We start from the raw sequence: 22564 nt of genomic DNA, 5'->3' as shown, positions 1-22564 counted from the left end.
CTATTAACCCAGGGACTCCCAAGAATAATAAATTCAAAAAAAAAATCCACAGCCAGATATATCTTAGTGAAAGTCGGAACCAAAGATACAGAGAGGATCTTTAGAGCATCTGGAAAGGAAAAGAGAGGAGTCGGGGAGGATAGATGTATTCCTTAGAGAAAAATGAGAATAGACTGTCAGCTGATATCTTAACAGTAGTAACAATGGTAGCATAAACAACAAAACAATATCTTCAAATAACTGAATATTGATTGCATACCTAATAAAACTCTCTCCTGAGAAGAAAAGGGGGAAAATATTTCCAGGTATACAGTAACATACAAGGTTAGTTCCAGCGGAGCATCTGTAGAAAACTGAAAGATGAATTCAACGAAAAAGAAAAATCATCAAAGAAATCTGAGAAAAAAATGGTGATTAAAGGAAATACTAAATGCTTGGAAAACTAGACAATTATTGATTATTTATAGAAATACTGCATAATTATACCAAATATATGGGATAAATAAATCAATATAAAATAAACATACTGGATAACAAGAGCATAAATGTTAAGAAATTAATCAGATAAAATAATCTAAAGTTCATTATATTGCTTCAAAACTGAGAAAATCTATCAAATAGCATTCCCATTTTTAAATTGAATATGTGTGCTAAAATTTTAAGATAAACCACTAATGAATATAAGTAAGTGTAAAATCCCCAAAGAAAAAACAATAAGGAAAAAGAAAACGGGTCTAACAAAAAACAAAGTAAAGAATGCCGTATAAAACCATTCAAGAAAGTGGTTAAAGACAGAATAGGCAAGAAAAGTATAAAAATAATAGAAATGAATCTGTATTCATCATATTGGTATATAAGAAATATGTGATAAATGTAAATGATCTAAATTCTCTAGTTAAAGAAAATTATAATCAGAGTTGATTTAAAAAATCAGATTTGATATTTCTGCTTCAAAGTACAGTAGTACAGACTATGACAGACTAATTCTTACAGTAAAGACAATCAGAAAAACAGTTTAAAATATAAAAATCATTTGTTTAAAGGCATTACATATTTGTAAAGGGAATGAAGAGGAATAGAAGACATGTATTTTCAATGATTGTAGAAACTCTCAGAGTTGAACTGATGACTTTTACCTTCTGGATCTATTGGAGTTTTTTCTAATTCTTGGCTTGGCCAAGAATGTGAAAAGTTGAGCTCGGTTCAGGCAGAAGGTTACTGCTGGTGGGAAAAGAAACTAACAGAATTTTGGTTGTCACATGGTGCTGCAGCGACAAATTTGGACACTTGAGAGTATTCAGACTCCAAATCCTGAACAACCAATGAGTCAAAGAAGATATCAAAAAAGAAATCAAGAAACATATTAGGACAAACAAAAAGGGAAACACAACACACTAAACTTGTGGGATGTAGCAAAAGCAGTTCTGTGTGAGGTTTATGCCTACACTAAGAACAAAGAAAGACCTCCAGCAAACAACTTAACTGTGTACCTCAAGGAACTAGAAAACAAAGAACAAACTAAGCCCAAAGCTAGTAGTAGGAAAGAAATAACGAAGATCAGAGCAGAAATAAATGAAATAGAGACAAGAAAGGCAACAGAAAAGATCAATGAAACTAAAAGTTGGTTTTTGGAAAAGATAAACAAAATTGATGTGTTTAGCTAAGCTAAGAAAAAAAAAACAAAGAGAGAAGACTCCAATAAATAAAACCAGAAATGAGAAAAGAAGACATTACAACTGATACTACAGAAAACCAAAGGTTTATGAGAGACTACTATGAATAATTATACACCAACAAATTGGATAACCTAAAAGAAAGGGATAAATTCCTAGAAACATACAACCTATCAAGACTAAATCATGAAGAAATAGAAAATCTGAACACACCAATAATAAGTAAGGAGATTGAAGAAGTGCTAAAAAATTTCCCAATAAAGAAAAGTCCAAGACCATATAGCTTCACTGGTGAATTCTACTAAACTTTTCAAGAAGAATTAATGCCAGTGTTTCTCAAACTCTGAAAGAATTGAGTAGGAAGTAACATTTCCAAACTTATTTTACAAGCCAACATTACCCTGATACCAAAGCCAGGTAAGGACATTACATGAAAAGAAAACTATAGGCCAATATCCCTGATGAGTATACATGCAAAAATCCTCAGCTTGTTATGAGATTCTGATGCCTTTAAAGCCTTTGTGCTTTTCCAAAGGCCTGCCTTTGCTCTTATTGGCCTCCAGGAGATTAGGGTGTGCCAAGTTCAGTCAGTGTCCCAAAGGTGGGGAAATGCCCACATGCCAATTCAGGCTCCCGGAGAACTAATTTGCCTGCCTTGTCAGCTCTCAGATACGGGCTAATGGGAAGACTTTCAGGCAGCAGCTGTGAAAGTCAGGATGTTAGATATGCAGTCCAGCTCCTCTTAGGGAGAAACCGGGAGCTGGGTGGTTTTTGCCTACTGGCTCTGTGCTTAGCCAGGGGGAATAGCCACTGGGAGTGCTTTTGCCTCCGCATAAAACTGCCTTTTTGTGCTCCGTGTCCTGGGGGATTGGAAAATGCAAAGCTCTTTCTGCTCCCGGAGCTAGGTGACTTAGGAGCCAGTCCCTTGGGTGGCAGCCTTAAAAGTTGGGGCGCTAGATGAGTGCACATACTACTTTCCTAGAGAAGCTGGAGACATTGTTTTACTGCTGGAATGAGCTGGGAGGAGAAGCTAGGGGGAGAAAGTGTCCACAAGCCCTTTCAGGCTCCCAGTGGATCCCAGTCAGCTCCCAGGTGCAGGCTAATTAGAAGCTTGACACTCCGGCAGCAGCTGGGAGTGTAGGCAGTCCAACCCCATTCAGGGAGAAACTGGGAGCCTTGCCTTTTTCCCTGTTCCTTCTGCACTGGTGGTGTTGGGGGGTTGGGGGTTGGGGTGGAGGGTTCTGTTTAAAACTGCCTCTTTGTTTAATGGTGGTCCCTGGGGGACTTGCAAATGCAGAGCCTCCTCAGGTCTCAGAGCTAGGTGATTCCGGAGCCAGTCTCTTGGGTGGCAGCCGTAAAAGTTGGGGCGCTAAATGTTCAGTCCAAACCCTTTGCTCCTCAGGAAGAAGCTGGGAGTTGGGCGTTCCCTCCTGATTGTGAGGCTCTGCACTAGGAGTGGGGTTTATGGTACCGTGTATCTCAGCTTTTCCTACCCATGGGCATTTTCCCCGTTGCCCAATGTGTAGGAGTACACTCAATTAGTGTTTAGATTTCTCTCAGAGGGAATTGGTTCATGTGTAACTGTGTATCCAGTATGTCCATGAAAGGAGGAAAAGTCAGGACCCTCCTATTCCACCTGCTTGCTGACGTCTCTCTCACCATTTCTTTTAAAAATGAGTTACAAGTTCTAACCAGCAAAATAAGAATAAAGAAAAGCAATGTGAGGACTCAAAATATTATTATTTGTGGATAATTCAGAGAACAAAATACCAATCATAGAAAAATTATTAAAATTAATAATGTTATTTTCTCCAAATTTTAATCACAAAGTCTACACAGTTTTTCATGGAACTTGATAGCTAATTCAAAAATTAGTATAAAGGAGAAAAGAGCCAAACATATACAAGATACACCTACAGAAGAACCAAATGGTAGGATTTGTCCTACTTTATATCATGGCTACTTAAAAGGCTATAGTAATAAAAATACTGTGGTAGTGGTGTAGGAATGGGCACTTCACCAATTCACAGATTCAGATCTTCATTTATGTATATGGAAACTTCACATATGCGGAGCTGGTATTGTAGATTAGCAGGGCAATAGTGGACAATTAAATAAACGTTACTGGGTCCATTTGTTATCTATGTTGAAAAAAAATATGAACCCTCATTTTAACATAAAAAAACAATTTCTAATGAATTATGGAGATATATTTGGAAGGCAAAATTGGAAAACCTTTAGAAGAAAATACAAAAGAAAATCTTTATCAGTTCAGCAAGTAGAAAGTTTTAGAGATCCAAAAGCAGTTAAGCCAAAGAAAAAAAACTGATAAATTAGACTACCTTGAAATACAGAATTTATGTTTCACTAAACACACTATAAAGAGTGAGATATGACAAGTCAAAAGTTTGAGGAAGATATTAATGATATACCTAATCAATAAAGGCTTTAAACACAGAAACTGTAAAGAATCTCTACAAATTATTTGAAGGCGCAAACGATTCAATAGAAAATAGAAACAAAAACCTAGAGCTGATTTTACAAAAAAGGAAAAGCATATCATCAAAAAAAACCTATGAAAATGTGTTCAACTTCATGAGTAATCTTGGAAATGAAAATTCAGATCACAGTGAAAAACCATTTTACAGACTATGTTGGAAAAAATGAAGTACAGTATATGACAATATCAAGTGCAGAAAGCTTGTGGAGCAATGGAAATTTTAGACATTTCTGCTGAATGTTTAAATTTATGCAACAATTTTGGAAAAGTTTTCATTTCTTAGCACAATTGAACATGCCTGCACCTATTGCACAACCATTGTACTTCTGGGTGTTTAACAGAGTGAAGTAGTTTCATGTGTGTATCAAGATATGTATATGACTATACATATATTTCTGTTGCAGAATTGTTCCTAAAAGAAAAAAAAAATTGAAAACAAAAAACAAAACCCTAACAAATGTATAATAAAAAATATTGTGTCTAATCACAATTAAATATATTTTACTATATACAAAAAAATGGAATGATATAATCTGACAATGTTAGTCTAACAATTGGTGACCATTTTCATCTGTTGGAACCACTCTTGACAATATGAATGAATATATCTAAATCTCAAAAGTAGAATGTTTGGGAGAACATGCAAATCACAGAATAAGCACTGCTTATATAAATATCGAAAAATGGCCACTCAACCCCCACACAATACATTGTTTAGGGATAAATCAAAATTCAGAGAAAGGGTAACTGAAGGAGAGGGCAAGATGCTCTTGTGGAGGGGCACAAGGAGAACTTGAAATGCTGTTTTTTTAATGCTATAGCATGATACTTGAGTTTTTGTTTTATTAATACACTTTAAACTTTAAGGCTATGTTCTATGCAGTATTTTGTATTCATGATTTATTTCAAAAATAAAATGATCAAAACTTACATGTTCAATCATATGTTTAAATATGCATATTCCTTTTATATCTACATAATACCCACTGTATCTATATAAACATGCACAAACACAAAGATTAGAGCCCATTACGGTCAAAACCTCAACATACATCTTCCATCATACGGGAAAACTGTCTCCATTCTGTTTATAAATATTTTCATTTCTCTTCTTCTACTGAACAAAGTTTTGGGTTGATATAATTTTTATCAGGTGGTCATTAAATTTCCCTCTGAAGACTTGGGGTTGAACTGGTGTGCATCTTTATAACTTTGTCAAATTGCTTAACCAACCTATCCAGTTCTATTTAATGAAGATAAAACCTATTACACGTGATTTTTTTGAGGAACAACTAAGATTATTTGAAAGTAAATGAAATGACATTACAAAAATGTGGGATTTTATTTGCTGTTGGTTTTCCAACACTGGGATACCTCAGCAACATGTATACAGACCTATGTGCTTTTCTGAAGTACATTTTAAAATTGTTTTCACATAATTTGAAACAAGAACACAGCTATTCTTCTTCCTTCTATATTAAAAACAAGCTTTATCTCATAGCATAGGACTTAGTCATTTGCTAAACTAATAATGACACAATCAAAATAACACAATGTGCTAGGAGCTTTTCCACACAATGGAGCTTTCAAAGTGCAACTTGACCTGCCACAGACAGTTTAAGATTATGACTGGTGATAGTGCCAGAGAACTTATTAAAAATGTCAGCTTATTTGTTCCGTGTTGGCATTGGATCTTCAATTAAAGTATGTAATTAGTAAGTAGAAAATCAGAAAAATATGTATTTTAGTTTTGCAAAAGTATATTCAGTGAACTAGAATGTACAATCAAATATGATGGTTAAACAATATTTTTTAAATGAGCTTAGTTTTTTCTTAATTAAATTTGAATCAGAAGATTAAGATCCTGTGACATTGAAGGGTCTTTGCTGAAATCTCTTCAGCCACAGAATTTATGAATTTATGAAAAACAATACAAATGAATATTAATTGCTCTAGCAATCTAAAGAGAATACCTTAAAAATTAGCCAGACTTTATAAAGTCTAAATGAAAAGTACTGTAGAAAGAATGTGTGATTCTGAGCAGCATACATCTGTGATGAATATGTTGTTTACCAACGGAAAACTTGAGCACTTTATGTAACATACCAGTATATACCATAAAATCAGTAAAGTGAGCACGTAAGGCAGAGCAATTTGAAAGAGAAAATTCCAAATCTCAGTTTACTGAAGGAGCCATCAGTACTAGTTTTTACCCCAAAAATATAATTGTCACTCGGCAAAATATAAGCAATCTTTTCTTAGTGCTGGGGAATAGTTTCATGTCCCCATGTGTTTCTTTTTTTTTTTTCTTTTATTATTTTTTTTGTGTGTGTGAGGAAGATCAGCCCTGAGCTAACATCCATGCTAATCCTACTCTTTTTGCTGAGGAAGACGGGCTCTGAGCTAATATCTATTACCAATCCTCCTCCTTTTTTTTCCCCAAAGCCCCAGTAGATAGTTGGGGCTACGTCATAGTTGCACATCCTTCTAGTTGCTGTATGTGGGACGTGGCCTCAGCATGGTCGGAGAAGCAGTGCATGGGTGCACGCCCGGGATCCAAACCCGGGCCCCAGTAGCGGAGTGCACACACTTAACTGCTAATCCATGGGGCCGGCCCTCCCCATGTGTTTCTTATTGTATCAGGTAGCATATTTCTTTTCCATTGTATAGTGGATCTATATTTTTCATGTCAACATTTTATTCAATATTATTCTTTATCAGAGTAACTGGGTTAGTAGATCACCTAGTTTTGCCAATCCAATAAGCATCAACGTGGAGGATACCAAATACTAAAGACTGACAGAGGTTGATTTTTATGAGAGAAAAATGAATATTTAGAAATTTGATGAAAATACTGCTATGTAATTATGAAGTGGATTAGGGAAAAATGAGAGGCTGGCAGAGATAGGGTACTAAATACAATATTCCTAATTTAGTCGAAAGGACAATTTTATAACCACTAAAAATCTTTTTTAAAGAATTATAACATAAGCATTTTTTTTTTAATTTAAACTGTTGCTGAATGCATTAACTAGTCAGTGTTTATTTTCATAACCAGGATGGTCTATATCTGTGCTTTTTCTCAGTTATATTTATGGAATATTAAGATATACAGTTAGATTGACAGACAAGAAATATTACTTCTTCTATACTATTCTCTTGCATAATATAGTCTGCCTGAGGAAATTAAGTAAAATATCCTAGGAACTCTTGTAAGAAAAGTCAGAGGTTTTAAAGGAATAGCTTCTGGTCTAAAAGTTTTTCTTCATGTAAAGAAGAATATACATATATATACACACACACACACATACACATTAAAGTGTCCCTTGTCCATTTTGATTCTGGTAGCTACAAAACAACTAAATCTTAAGACTATTTTCAGCTACAGTAATCTACAGCACACTTAAACTGTCTCTTTGCTTCATATTTAATTCATTTAAGATACATTCAATAAATGTTTCTTATGCACCTACGGTATGCCTGACAATTATTCCTGGTGTTGAAGATACAATGGTAAACAAAACAGACTAATTCCTATTCTGTGGAGCTTATATTCTAGTGGAGGTGGAAACACATATTTAATGTGTCAAATTGTGATATGTACTAAAAAGAAATGAAAGAGGATAGGATGCATACTTGTGGCCAATAGAGATGAAATGGTTAGAGACATCCTCTTTGAAACAGTGATATTTAAAGAGAATTGAAAAAAAAATTTCTTTAAGTAGTCTTGCAAGTATCTGAATAACTGCATTCCAAGAAGGGTGAAGACAAATTGCAAACCTGAGAAGACTGAGATGCATGGTGTTTTCTAGAAACATCTAGGCCAGAGTGATGGAACAGAATTAGCAAGGATAACAGTAGGGAAAACAACAGGAGATTGGGGCTCCCGCAATACAAGACTCTGTAGTGAATGATATTATCTTTGTGCTTACTTCATAGGGAGATGATAAGAGCAATTTGGTTTATGCAGGGCTTGGCTTTTGAGAAACAAGATTAGAACAAAAAATAGCAGTTTGGAGGCTATTGACATGTTCTAAATGAGAGACCTGATGTCTTCAAGGAATTTTCTATGAAGGTTGTGAAAATGCTCAGACTTCGGATATTTTTAAACTGTAAAACCAATAGCATTTGCATATGGATGGCTATGGGGTATGGGAAAAGAGAGAGGTAAGGTCGATATGTCTATTTTTGCCAGAAAAATGAGAAGAATTGACATTTGCTGTAATGTAAATGATTACAGAGACTAAACACAATCCATCGCCACGCACACGTGCCTAATCATCCCTTTCATGCTCCTCCCTCCCTCATTCCCCTCTGGTAACCAATCTCTGTCTCTATGTGTTTGTTGATTGTTGTTGTTTTCTTCTACTTATGAGTGAGATCATACAGTATTTGACTTTCTCCCTCTGACTTATTTTGCTTAGGATAATACCCTAAATGTCCATCCATGTTATCACAAATGGCGGATTTCATCATTTCTTATGGCTGAGTAGTATTCCATTGTATATATTGATGGTGCTCAGGGCAGACCATCCCAAGAAGCACCACTCTGGTATGCGGATGATTTTGAGCTGAAGACAATAAAGACTCAGAAAACTCAGGAAGAACATTTGTGTTTCCCCCCAAACTGCCTAAAGAATTTAAAACAAAAGATCTGTTTCAGGAAGGAGTTATTATCATGATGGCTATAATATAATGTAAAATAGATGTTCCAATAGGAAAGGCACCATGACCCTCTTATCAAAAATTCTGTCTCTCCCTGGCCACATTCTCTATAGGTGGCCCTGAAAAGAGTTGTCAGACAAACATTTGCATTTCTATCTCCTTGTGAATTGTCTTCTTTCCCTCTGAAATCCCAAACCACTACCCACCCCCAACAACTTTCTCGTCTTTAGCTACAATACTTAAGCAAGCAGCTTAGACAGAAGGACCAGCTGCTCATTTCTGAGTTTCTCCCATGTATACATGTTCTTAAACTTGGTATTATTTTCTCCTGCTAACCTGTCTTGTTAATTATTTGGCCAGCCATAAGAACCTTAAGGGAAAGGGCAGAGGGGGATTCTCCCTCTTCCCCTACAATATATACCACATTTTCTTCATCCATTCATCCCTTGACAGCCACTTAGGCTGCTTCCAAGTCTTGGCTGTTGTGAGTAATGCTGCAGTGAACACAAGGGTGCATGTATCTTTATGAATTCATGTTTTGGATAAACACCCAGCAGTGGAATAGCTAGATTGTAGGGTAGTCCTATCCTTAATTTTTTGAGGAATCTCCATACTGTTTTCTGTAGTGGCTGCACCGGTTACCACTCCCACCAGCAGTGTATGAGAGTTCCATTCTCTCCACATCCTCTCCAACACTTGTTATTTCCTGTCTTGTTAATTGTAGCCATTCTGATGGGAGTGAGGTGATATCTCATTGTAGTTTTGATTTGAATTTCCCTGATACTTGATGATGTGGAACATCTTTTCACATCCTGTTGGCCATCTGTATATCTTCTTTGGAGAAATGTCTGTTCAGGTCTTTTGCCCATTTTTTAATTAGGTTGTTAGTTTTTTTTATTGTTGAGATGTATGAGTTCTTTATACATTTTGGAGATTAACCCCTTATCAGATATGTGGTTTGCAAATATCTTCTCCCAATTATTAGGTTGTCTTTTCATTTTGTTGATGGTTTCCTTTGCTGTGCAGAAGATTTTTAGTTTGATGTCGTTCCATTTGTCTATTTTTTCTATTGTTTCTCTTGCCCAGTCAGACATGGTGCTTGAAAATATGTTGCTAAGACCGATGTCAAAGAGCAGTCTATGCAGAAATAGAAGTATAATGGTGTACAGCTGAAATTGATATAATATTATAAACCAATGTCACTGCAATAAAATTTTAAAAAATGAAGTAGAAAAAAATGATTACAGAGAGAATGTTGCTGGAGAAAATTAGGATTTTTAAAATATGTTTTGTTTTTAGACATGTTATATTTGAGATGCCTCTAAGGTTATTTATCCACATGAGATGTAAGTAGGTAATTGGATATAAGAATGTGGTGTTCATGGTACAGGCCAGAGCTGGAGCCATAAATCTGAGATTTTTTTTCATGCATAAGCCATATTTAAAATTATATGACTTCTTGAGAATCTATTGCTTACTATTCTACTCTGTTCCTGCCTTTGCTCAGATACCACCCTCCCCTCAAGGTCTTCCATGTCAACCCTATTTTAAATTGCAGAACTTTTCTTAGCATTGGTTTACTTTTCTCCATAATATTTACTCCTTTCTAATACACTGTATAATTCGCTACGTATTACAGGCCTCTCTACTCAATAGAGTGTGCACCCCGGAGGGCAGGATCTTTGTTTATTTTGTTCATTGATATTTCTCTATGACCCAGTACAGTGCTTGGTACATAACATGTAACAGGTGCTAAATAAATATTTGTTGAATAAAGGAAAGCCATAAAACAGGATAAGGATATTTAGACTGTGATTTTACAGAAGAAAACAAGAGTTTTTGGACTAACCCAAGAGAAGAGCAGGAGTATTTAGGGGTTCAGGAAGAATTCTAGAAAGCAATCCTTGGGAGACTAGGCAAGTGATGAGAGAACCAGGATAGCTGGGGCCCAGAGGCCAACTGATGACGATGTTTTAGAGGGTGTGACTTATTAGGTTCAATGCTGCAGACTGGTTTGAAAAGTAAAGAGTAAGAATTGAAAATCTGATTTGCAAGAATGGAATTCACTGATGATCTTGTTAAGAACAAGTGGATATGAGCAAGAGACATGTTAAAATGAGGCCAAAAGGAAATAGGAGTTAAGAAAAAGGGATAAGAATTCCAGATAAAATTTGTAAGAGTTTCTGTACTGAAAGGAACATAGAAATAAGGAGTAGCTAGCTAGAGGAAGATAGGGGGTAAAGAGAAGGTGTTGTTTTTTTTAATATAGTGATTTTATGACATTTATAAGTTGATATTAATGGTACAGTGAAAGGAATTAAAAAATGATGATACAGAATGGAGTGGGGTACTTGCAGGAAAAACGTTCTTAACCAGGCAAAAGGAAATGGGAGTCAGTGTACAATTGGAGGCTTGACCTTAGGCGGGAGAATGGTCAGTCTTATATGATGACCCCAAAGAAGTGGGAATACATAGGCACAGAGGAAAGTTTATAGACAAATGTGGAATTTCTCTTATCACTGCTTATATTTTCTCACTGATATGTGAAGAAAATTCAACAGTTGAGAGAGAGGAGCAGGGTAAAAGTGTTGGAAGAACAAGGAAAAAGAGAAACTATCAGACACTCAGATATGTTCAACTAAATACAGATGTTCAGGGAGTAGATGGTGAAGTCTAAAGATTAGCCCTTTCCAAACAAATGCTCTTCTTATACATTTTGGACAGAAAAGAAATGATTTTATAACACACAAAAATTTTCTGTTAGCTTTTATTACTAAGAAATCATTTTTCTATCTATAGATTAATATATGTAAAAATATTCACTTTTTTAAATTAACACTTAACCTTCAAAAGTTTTGATTTAATTTTCAATGACTTATTTCAGCTTAAGTGCTTTTAAGGTTAACAGGCATAATAATAAGATTTATTAACAAAAGAGTTAATAAACATAATACTTCTTTGGTATACAAGCTTGAATAGAGTTAAAATAATAATAAACATACATATTTGTAAAAATACATTAAATTGTATTATATCAATCAGGAGTTAAATAATAAGCATATTAATATCCATCACTTAACAGATGACCTATGTAATATTTAGAACCAAATTTCAGGGTGTTTATAAAACCATCCTGCAGATTTACTAATATTTATAGACAAAAGAAAAGAATCCTGGGGGCTGGATCCATGGCCTACTGGTTAAGTTTGGTGTGATCTGCTCTGGCTGCCAGAGTTCGGTTCCTGCGCACGGACTTACACCACTTGTCAGTGGCCACGTTGTGGTGGCAACCCACGTACAAAATAGAGGAAGGTTGGCACAGATGTTAGCTCAGGGAGAGTATTCCTCAGGAAAAAAAAAAAGAGTCATGAGAAATAGGAGAAAAACAACAATTATTTTTATGGCATTTTTTTCATAGTTCTTGGTATAAGGTAGTTGGTTAAATGTGAATTTCATAGTAATTATATGGTAATTATTAGTTTCTATAATTTATTGAGTGCCCTTTATGTGTAGATTGCACTGAAGTATAAATGATGTAATGATCAAAGTTTTGTAGCCTTATATATTTATCCTTCAGCTCTTTTGAATGTTAATTTTCATAATCTTTTCATTTATAACAAAAATACTTCTTATTTTTAAATAATTACAAGCTTTAAAAAGAGTAACAATTATAATACAAAGAATACACTTAACCCAGATTTACCATTTTTGACTTGTGTGAATTTGTTATATTTGCCTAAACTATTTGAGAGTTAGTCCCAGACATCATTGTCCTTTCTCCTTAAATAATTCAACATTTATTTTCTAGGTACACTTGCTTATATAACTATGATAAAATTATCCAACTTAGTACATTAAATATTTTTATAATATCATTATTTAATATACAGTTGTTTCTTCAATTATCTCAAATTCATCCTTTATAGCATTACAGAAATTTCTACCTGATCCTGCATCAAATTGAGAATTAAATATTAATTATTGCTTTTGTTTCTTTAGTCTTTCTTCATCTAGAACAGTTATTTAATGATTCTTTTACATTGTAACTTTTGAAGAATTTAGTCCAGATGTCTTGTTTATTTTTATCTATTTCATTATGATTAGAGTGAACAATTATTTTTGGAAGGAATACTACAGAATTAATATTATGTCCTTCTCAGTACATCATACCAGGAGACACAAGATATCAGTTTATCATTTTTTTGTTGATGTTAACATAGATCACTAATGGTGATGGCTCCCAGCTTTCTTCAATGAAATATTACCATTTTCCCTCCGTAATTAGTAATTATTTTATGCGAATACACTTTGAAACTATGCAAATATCCTGTTTTGTCGTCCACTGAAGATGCTTGCCTGAAAAAATTTTAATGTGATGGTAGCAAAATGATGTCTTTGTGATTCTATTATTTCTTATTAGTTGGTATTCTACTGTAAAGAATTGCCATGCTTCACTATTTATGTGACTGCATAGACCAATAAAACAGGAAATACAAAAAAATACCTGAATTTTATATCTTTCTGATATATGATCCTTCTTAGTTCATCTATCATCAGTCCATTGCACCAGGAGACAGACGTGGCAGAGTTTGAGTATGACTGTTCTTGACTGGATCTTTCTTTCTTAATATAATCAAAGGAATCTTCCAGTCCCACATACACTTTAGCCCAATAATGACATTCGCTGTACTTGTTAACATAAAACTACATTTTATCATCTTTTTATTATACTGTCTTTAGCATAATTTTTATATTGCCATTTATTCACTTATTCATTAAACTTTATTGAATGTGTGCCATACTACAAACTAGTATTATGCTGTATTCTTTCAAAAATAGATTAACAAGATAAATTCTGAAATTTAGAGAAAATATAATTCTTCTAGAAAAACTGCATAATATCCCAAATCAAATGACCAGGTAAATTGTCTTTTCAGCACAGCGCAGTTTAATTTCCTTTAGAGTAAACATAATGATCCTCTGGTGGCCTACTTCAGTTCTTAAAAAAATTGTGTAACTCGAGGTATCACTACGACCCAAGTAAATCCCAGAGTGGCTGGGGTGAGGGAATGGCAGGAAAAGTGACTCATGGGGCAAATTTAGAGTGAATGAAGGCTAGAGAAGCATGATCTTGTGTATCTGTCAAGGAACGTTATGTTTGCTGTTTCATTAAGAACAAGATCCCTGGGGCCAGCCCAGTGGCTTAGCGCTTAAGTGCGTGCGCTCTGCTACTGGTGGCCCGGGTTTGGATCCTGGGCGCGCACAGATGCACCGCTTCTCGGGCCATGCTGAGGCTGCATCCCACATACAGCAACTAGAAGGATGTGCAACTATGACGTGCAACTATCTACTGGGGCTTTGGGGAAAAAAAAAAGGAGGATTGGCAATAGATATTAGCTCAGAGCCGGTCTTCCTCAGCAAAAAGAGGAGGATTAGCATGGATGTTAGCTCAGGACTGATCTTCCTCACAAAAAAAAAAAAAAAAAGAACAAGCTCCCCAAAGAGCAACACTAATTGCTCTGAATTATTGCACTTGCATGCACACACACACATTTATGAGCACAAACATACTCACACATAGATGAAATTGTGTGTGAAGGATCCCTAGGTTTTGAAAGTTCACCAATGAAAGATGTGTATCTACCATTTTGGAGTCACAATTATATTTTAATAGAATATACATATATCTACATTGAATAATTTTAACTATGTAATGATAAGTAATAGATATCTACATGTATATTTCACTCTCTTTGTGTATGTGTGTAGCCATTAAAGGTGATACTTGGATTAAGAACTTAAACTGGTTTGTGACCAGTTATGCTACTGCTTGACTGTATCACATGTTCAAGTTACTTAATCTCTCTGTGCCTCAGTTTCCACATCTGTAATAAAAACCATCTTACAGAGTTGCTATGTGGCTAAGCACTGAGTAGGTTGCCTGGACCATAACAAGCTTCATATGAGTATTGTTAAGATTTTGTGAATACCAAGTACTTCAGTGTAGACATAAATTTTATTTTTTTCTAAGTAGATTAAAACATGTAAATCTTATGACATAAAATATATATCAAAATGAAAACAACATGACTATCCCAGAGACTCATAGGACAAGATGATATTTCAAATACCGATAGCCAATCCCTCTGCTTCCAGACAACAACGTACCTCCACCATCTCAGGTTGTCACTTAAATTCTTTGAAATGTGCATAAAAAATCTGAATAAAAGTAAAATTACTGATTTTTAAATTATGAGGATGAAGAGTTAACACCCTCACTCTGTTTGTACACTCTCATTCTTGTCTCTCCAATGTGTTTTAAGTGTTCTGGAAGATCTAGGAAACAGCAGAAATGCACTGGCATCAACCCCGATGAAAAAAGCAGCAACATATAATAAAAAAGAAACAAACTGAGTTCTTGATTTTCAAACTGAACCTTCACTTTTAGTTTGACGATGATTTCCCCACAACTTACCAAACTAGGGACAAAACCTCATCGGAAGTGTTTAATTTTGTTTCTAAATATATAGATCCCTAACAATAAACAGTGAGATTTATTTTCCAAATTCTTCCTTCAACATTGATAAAGGAGCTCTACACGCCACACTGTTCATGGCAAGAAATCCCACAAAGGAGGAGGAGAAATAGGCACGGCCTCAGCTCCAAAAATAAAGGGCAGCGTGTGCCAACACACATCGGAGAACAACTGGAATCCCAAGACAGACTCCGGGGAAGGGCAGCCTGAATGATCTGGAAGCTCTCCAGGGATGATTCACAGAGCACAAGAGAGCTCCTAGCCAACTGCCCTAATAAAAGCATAGCATGCAATTAAGGAAAACGAAGCCAGAGGAGCTGAGTTAAAGACTGAGACTAAATGGTTTGTGGTGAGTTTGTAAATTGCATAAATGGTTCAAAGAAAAGATCTTAGTAAATGTTTAAATCAAAATTAAAAAAATAAAGTCTATCAAGATAAACAGAAATACATAGTCTGGTTCAAACTGAATATGAAGTGTGCTCTGCTCCCTCCTCTTTGTTTTTCCTCCTCCGTGGATATTTTAATTTTACAGGAAACCTGAAACTTATACACACAAGATGAGACTATGCTTTGCTCGATTTTCTTAAAAAAAGATTAAATCTCAGTCCAACTGATGTGCTTTTCAGGAAACCATTTAATTTCTCCATAGTCTTGGTGAACTACAGAGACTTCTACCCTAGTCTGATTTATTAATTAATAATAATGTCATAGGATTTCATAGTACACTTTCACATGTTACTTAAGTTGTGCAAACTTTGTGAGGGGAGGCATATTAGGCAGGTTGTATTTATACTGCTTTTTTGTTATGACTGATTTAAACAGGAAACAAACTTTTAAACATTATGTGGATATCATAGTTAGCAGGGTCATTAGATATCGTGTTGAGAATGCACTCATTTCATGAACAATGTAACAGATGTTAAGAGAGGTTACCCAGTTTATCGAATATCACACAGCATACATTGGCAGAGCTAGAACAAGAATCTACGTCTTTGGCTTTAACTCCAGAGCTCTTTCCCCTACTTTGCAGCTGCACTGTCTTTTTTAACAGAGCAATTCTCATTTATCTATAATCCGAACTAATAGATTCATCATTGTTTCTTATTGATGATTGATGTTAGATCAGCAATCCTAATCTGTTTGTCAAAAATGCAAAACAGAAACTTTGTCATGGTGACAACACCTCTTTTTCCTTCCTATGGCTTTCCTGCTATTACAAAGGATATACTTTATGTAACCAAAATAATTTTTCAATTATTATGTATAATTTTTCAATTATTATGTATTAGTTGAAATGCTAACATTAGTGGTTGTAACCACTTAGTAGTTTCTGGACTTGCAGAAGCTTGTGTGACAGATCAGGAAATAAAATATTCTTTTGAGAAAACGCATATCCTCTTGAGACTCAGAAAATAATTTATTTTTATATTACTTAGGTCCTTTCTATTTGCTTTTAGCCTGCTGATTTAGAGCCCATTTCATAGTTCTTTGGTATCACTAAAAATGGGAAAATTAGAGAAAAAAATAAGACTATCTAATCTTTGTAGGGGAAGAGGATAATATACTTGCAGATATTTTGGGGAGTCAACTGAACTAGGTTAGAACTCTGTCTTCCTTTTAGCGTGGCTATTATGAGTAAATTTCGTCTTCCTGTGAGCTAGTATTATAACCATTTAGGTTTAGAAAACTAGAGAACAGGACTAATCTGAATGCTTGAGTAGGGTGATGGGGTGAAGAAAGTCATAGATGTGATCTTGGGAGACATAGATCTGACGTTGGAGTCCAACACTGAGAAAGTAAATTGTATGTATATATTGAATGTCCTCTACTTTTCAGAAACTTCTCTATTTACTTTATATGCATTGTTCTATGAGATTTCATAAAAGTCTTGTGAAATTCATAATATTATCAAAATGTGACAGATAATGGAAGACATGAGATCATGTAGCTATTTAATTACAAGGAACTTCCTGAATCCATACTATTTCCACTAAACAATGCTATTTCCTAGACACAAATTACTTATTTATGTATTTGCCTAGGTCCAAGAATAGTGTACTTTGATGTATATTTAATATACAGCTCGTGCCTTAACTTCCTAAATTCCAATTCTTTGTACCTAATATGTAAGATTTTCTCTGAGCATTGACAAGATAATCTCCAGGACAACTGGTTTGTCTTGGGCTTTTTTATTCTCTCTCTCACCCACCCATTCCCAAGTTCGGTGTCTTCCACGATTTAGAACAAATTAAAAGCAAAGCTTTGGGGCCGGCCGGGGCTTAGCAGTTAAGTGCACGCGCTCCGCTGCTGGTGGCCGGGGTTCGGATCCCGGGTGCGCACCGAGGCACCGCTTGTCAGGCCATGCTGAGGCTGCATCCCACATACAGCAACTAGAAGGATGTGCTATGACACACAACTATCTACTGGGGCCTTGGGGAGAAAAAGGGAAAAAAAGGAGGAGGATTGGCAATAGATGTTAGCTCAGGGCTGGTCTCCCTCAGCAAAAAGAGGAGGATTGGCATGGATGTTAGCTCAGGGCTGATCTTCCTCAAAAAAAAAGTTTTTAAACTCCAGTGACTACTGTATTGTGATATTATTGATGAATATCTCAGCTTAGAGAGGAAAATTCATTCATGTGGTGATTTATTCATTCAACAAACAATATCAAGTACTTACTATATGCCAGGAATTATGTTGTGACTTGAAGATACAGTGATGGACAAAATTATATCTGAACTCTGCCTTATGGACCTTATGGTCTGGTGTGTGAGACAGGCATTGGTTAAACGTTACAAACATGTACAGATGATTACAATTTCCATTACTTGACTAGACTATTGATGAAAAAATGAAAGTGTAGAGAATTAAACTACTCTCTAGGGGAAGGGCCAATAATCGTGTATCTAATATTTTCTGCATTTTTGCCATTGATTCAGAATGGATCAATCAAAAATCAGAAAATTCCCAATACTATAATCTTATGAGAATAGTTGTTGTTAACATGCAAATATTCAAATTTGAGAAACTATGATTTGGAAAATCCACAATGCAATTACTTATTTACATATTTGCCTAGGTCCAAGAATAGTGTACCTTGGTGTATATTTAACATTCTGCTCATGACTTAGCTTCCTAAATTCCAATTCTTTGTACCTAATATATAAGATTTTCTCTGAGCATTGACAAGATAATGTCCAGGACAAGTGGTTTGTCTTTGTTTTTGTTTTTTTTTTTCTCTCTTTCACTCACCCATTCCCAGGTTGTTTGGAAACAAATGGAGTATCTATAATAAAAACTGAAGTAAGAGGCAGAAGACCCAGAATAGCCCTCACAATATTGAAGAACAAAGTTAGATGACTGAAGCTACCGGACATCAAGACTTACTACAAAGCTACAGTAATAAAGACAACGTGGGTTGGCAGACGAATAGACAAATAGACCAATGGAACACAATAGAGAGCCCAGAAATAGACACAAATATAATCAACTGATTATAGGCAGTTCAGGGGAGAGGGGATAGTCTTTTTAACAAATAGCACTGGAACAACTGGACACCACATGCAAAAAAAAAAAAGGAATCTAGACACAGACTTTACATCTTTCACAAAAATTAACTCAAAATAGATTGTAGACTTAAATGTAAAATGTAAAACTACACAACTTCTAGAAGATACGATAGGAGAAAATCTAGGTGATCTTGGATTTGGTGACGATTTTTTAGATACAACACCAAAAGCACAATCCATGAGTGAAAAAGATGATTAGTTGGATTTTGTTAAACTTAAGGCATTTTGCTCTGCAAAAGACTCTGTAAGAGAACGAAAAGACAAGTCATAAACTGGAAGAAGATATTTTGAAAAGACATATTTGATAAAGCACTTCTTTCTAAAACATACAAAGAAATCTTAAAATTCAACATAAGAAAACAAACAACCCATTACAAAATGGACAGAAGATCTGAACAGACACCGCACCAAAGAAGATACACAGGTGGCAAATAAGGATAAGAGAAGTTGCTCCACATCATTTGTCATTAGCGAATTGCATATTAAAACAATGAAATATCATGTCACATCTATTAGAATGGCAAAATCCAGAACACTGACAACACCAAATACTGGTGAGGTTGTGAAGCAACAGGAGCTCTCATTCATTGCTGGTGGGAATGCAAAATGGTACAGGTACTTTGGAAGGCAGTCTGACAGTCTCTTACACAGCTAAACATAGGCCTACCATTCAATTCAGTGTTTACACTCCTAGTTATTTACCCAAACAAATTGAAAATTGTATTTACATAAAAACCTGAACATGAATGTTTAGAGCAGTAACCAAGACGTCCTTCAATAGATAAATGAATAAATAAACTGTAGTACATCCATACAATGGGGTATTATTCAGTGATTTAAAAAAAAAGAGCTTTCAAGCTATGAAAAAACATAGAAGAAACTTAAATGCATATCGCTAAATGAAAGAAGCCAGTCTGAAAACATTGCATACTATATGATTCCAACTAGTGACATTCTGAAAAAGGCAACACTGTGAAGACTAAAAAAATCAGTGGCTGCCAGGGGTTCAGGAGGAGCGAGGAGGGGTGGACACGCAGAACACGACATTTTCAGGTCAGTGAAACTGTTCTTTATGGTACTGCCATAGCGGATATACGACCTTATGTACTTGACAAAGCTCAAAGAACTATAAATTACAAAGACTAAACCCTAAAATAAACTACAGACTTTGGTTAATAAATATCTATCATCATTTGTAACAAATGTCCCACAGTAATATAAGATGTTAATAGTAGGAGACATTGTGTGTTGGGGGTGGGGGAAGGGAGTATATGAGAACTCAGTACTCTCTGCTCAATTTTTCTGCAAATAAAAACTACTCTAAAAAATCAGTCCATTAATTTGTTTAAATGATCTAAGAAGACGTAGTAGTACTACTTTGAAAGTAGAACTGTCAAATGGAAAATAAATTGAAATAGAATGCTTTCTGTCAAAACATTACAAACATGTGAGGGTAAGAGCACATATTCTAACCCCCCTTCATATTTTACTAAAAATAAGTGCAATTAGAATAAAGATTCCTACTTGGGACTGCATTTTTTTATAATATTTTTCTATTTTAAATATATTTTAAATTGCAGTCTAGTTTACAAAGTGCTGTCCTTAGTCTAGTATTAAGCAAATATTAAGGGTGTTATTTTCATTATGATATATTTAACAATAAACTTATAAAAACACATTAACAAATAGAAAATATTTTATTTAAAAAACTACCTCAAAAGTACATAATAAAATAATAAATAGCATAATATCTGAAATATTTTTTATTCTCTTCCAAAATTTTTAACTTCGGTGATTGGCACAGATGACAATCTACAATTTTCCCCTTCTAAATGCCTTTCCTTTTACTCCTATTTTTTTCTCTTTCTCCGTTTTTTTTTTTTTTTTTTTTTTTGGTGGCAGTGTGTTTATTCTATACTTTCATTTTGGAATATTTTTCCAAAAACATTGAAAAGAAATACAAAGTTTTTCTGTGTGCTTTTTATGTAGCTTCCCTTAATTTAATATCTTGCATAACCATGGTATATTTATCAAAACTCAGAAATTAACATTGATACAATACTATTACTAAAACTACAGATGTTATTCTTATTTCACTGGTTTGTCCACTAATTTCTTTTTCTGTTCCAGGAAATAATCAGGATATCACACTGCATTTTCTAGTCATGTCTCCATACAGTATCTTTTGATCTGTCCCAGTCTCTCAATTTTTTTAAATTTTTCAAGGTCTTGACAGTTTGAAGAATATTACGTATTTTGTAGAATGTGCCTCAATTTGTGTTTGTCTGATGTTTTCTCATGGTTAGACTGAGGTAATGAACTTTTGGAAGAATACCACAGGGGTGAATTGTCCTCATCTCATGATATCACTTGGTACCTGATATCAACATGACTTCTCATGGTGATATTTACACTTGACCTCTTGGTTAGAATGCTGTCTGCCTTCCAGTTTTTTTCACTGTCAAGTTTCTATTTTTCCCTTTCTATTAATTTTTTTTTTTTTGCAAATGTGTCTCTAAGTGAAACCCACACTCAAGGGGAGAGCATCTACATATATTCTTTGGAATTCTTGTGTAAATCTGTCAAGGAAAATCCATCCCTTGTCCCTGTTGATTTATTTAACATTTATTCAATCATTTATTTATAACAGTATGGGCACATGGATATTTATATCGTTCTTTGAGTTGGAATCTATTATCATCAGTATTGGTTTTCTTACTTGAATTGTTCCAACTTTGGCAATGGGAGCTCTTTCAGTTTGGCTCTTGTGTCCTTTTGATTATTTCTTTTTTTAGATATAAACTATCTCTGAAGAGACATTATGTGGGTTGTAGTTATGTCCTTTTAATATAATACAATAGCAGTTTACTCAGCATGCAATTAGCATCACATCGTTCTACTTACACCTTCAAGATGCATTTAGTGATTTTTCATTTATTTATTTAATACGTGTTTATTCAGCACCTACTGTGTGCCAGTCACTGTTCTAGGTACTGTAGACAGATTAGGAGATAAGATCAGAGGTATAACAAGGTGCTGGATGGTGCAGAGCCTTGTAGACCCTTGCAGAGAACTTTGGCTTTTTCTCTACCTAAAATAGAGAGCCCCTGCAGTGTGTTGAGCAGATTATTGCATTATCTGCTTTAGTATAGAGCCTGATCACTCTAGCTGCTGCATTAAAAATAAACTATATAGATTGGCCATTGTTGAAGCAGGGAGACCAGTCTGGAAAAGCAATACAGGTGAGACTGATGCTTTAAAGGTAGCTGTGGGGATGGTGAGAAGATTGTGTTCTGGATTTCTGATGGATTAGATCTGAGGTGTGAGAGAAAGAGAGAAGTTAAGGATGATTTCAAGTTTAACGTCCTGAACAACTGGGGTGATGAAATTTTACAACACATGTATGTGTGTGTTTGTGTATGATTTACACTCAGGTACACAAACACATATATACACACATATATTCCTGTCTTCTATGTTTTTTTAAAATATTAAACAATGAGTGTAATAGTGGCCTGGAGTATGAAAATGATAACTGAACAATGTGCAAATGAATCTCCAGTGCATAATGTGTAGTCAAAATTAAAAATAAATAAAATTATTTTATTTAATTATAAAAGGAAAG

This window comes from Ceratotherium simum, chromosome 8 (genome assembly GCF_057802395.1).
Source record: "Ceratotherium simum simum isolate JZ-2026a chromosome 8, ASM5780239v1, whole genome shotgun sequence".
Lineage (NCBI taxonomy): Eukaryota > Metazoa > Chordata > Mammalia > Perissodactyla > Rhinocerotidae > Ceratotherium > Ceratotherium simum.
This window is presented reverse-complemented; position numbering follows the sequence as displayed.